The 862-nt window shown below is 31.8% G+C and overlaps 1 protein-coding gene across 1 annotated transcript in view; it reads right to left on the bottom strand.

Annotated features, from left to right (window-relative positions):
• The window catches only part of LOC111087102 (DNA damage-regulated autophagy modulator protein 1-like), a 20,750-nt gene that overhangs the window by 10,557 nt on the left and 9,331 nt on the right, over positions 1–862 (bottom strand). The gene's annotated exons all lie outside the window — the stretch shown is intronic.

Below are 862 nucleotides of genomic sequence, written 5' to 3'. Positions count from 1 at the left end.
AAACTATCACTATACAGATCACCTGTAAAAACTATAAATTTACAGATCACCTGTAGAAACTACCACTTTACAAACCACCTGTAGAAACTATGACTTTATATATCACCAAGTACAAACTATAACTTTACAGATCGCCAAGTACAAACTATAACTTTACAGATGACAAGTAGAAACTACTACTTTACAGATCACCAAGTAGAAACTATAACTTTACAGATCACCAGGTAGAAACTATAACTTTACAGACAACCTGTACAAACTACCACTTTACAGATCACCAAGTAGAAACTACCACTTTACAGATCACCAAGTAGAAATTATCACTTTACAGATCACCAAGCAGAAACTATCACTTTACAGATCACCAAGTAGAAACTATAACTTTACAGATCACCAAGTACAAACTATAACTTTACAAATCACCTGTAAAAACTATAAATTTACAGATCACCTGTAGAAACTATAACTTTACAGATCACCTGTAAAAACTATAACTTTACAGATCACCAAGTACAAACTATAACTTTATATATCACCTGTAGAAGCTATAACTTTACATATCACCTGTAGAAACTACCACTTTACAGATCACCAAGTACAAACTATAACTTTACAGATCACCTGTAGAAACTATAACTTTACATATTACCTGTAGAAACTACCACTTTACAGATCACCAAGTACAAACTATAACTCTACAGATCACCTGTAGAAACTATAACTTTATAGATCACCTGTAGAAACTACCACTTTACAGATCACCTATAGAAACTATAGACTTTATATATCACCTGTAGAAACTATAACTTTACATATCACTTGTAGAAACTACCACTTTATAAATCACCTGTAGAAACTATGA

This window comes from Limulus polyphemus, unplaced genomic scaffold (genome assembly GCF_000517525.1).
Source record: "Limulus polyphemus unplaced genomic scaffold, Limulus_polyphemus-2.1.2 Scaffold1733, whole genome shotgun sequence".
Classification (NCBI taxonomy): domain Eukaryota; kingdom Metazoa; phylum Arthropoda; class Merostomata; order Xiphosura; family Limulidae; genus Limulus; species Limulus polyphemus.
The sequence above is the reverse complement of the archived record's forward strand: the minus strand, read 5'-3'. Positions and strand labels throughout refer to the sequence as shown.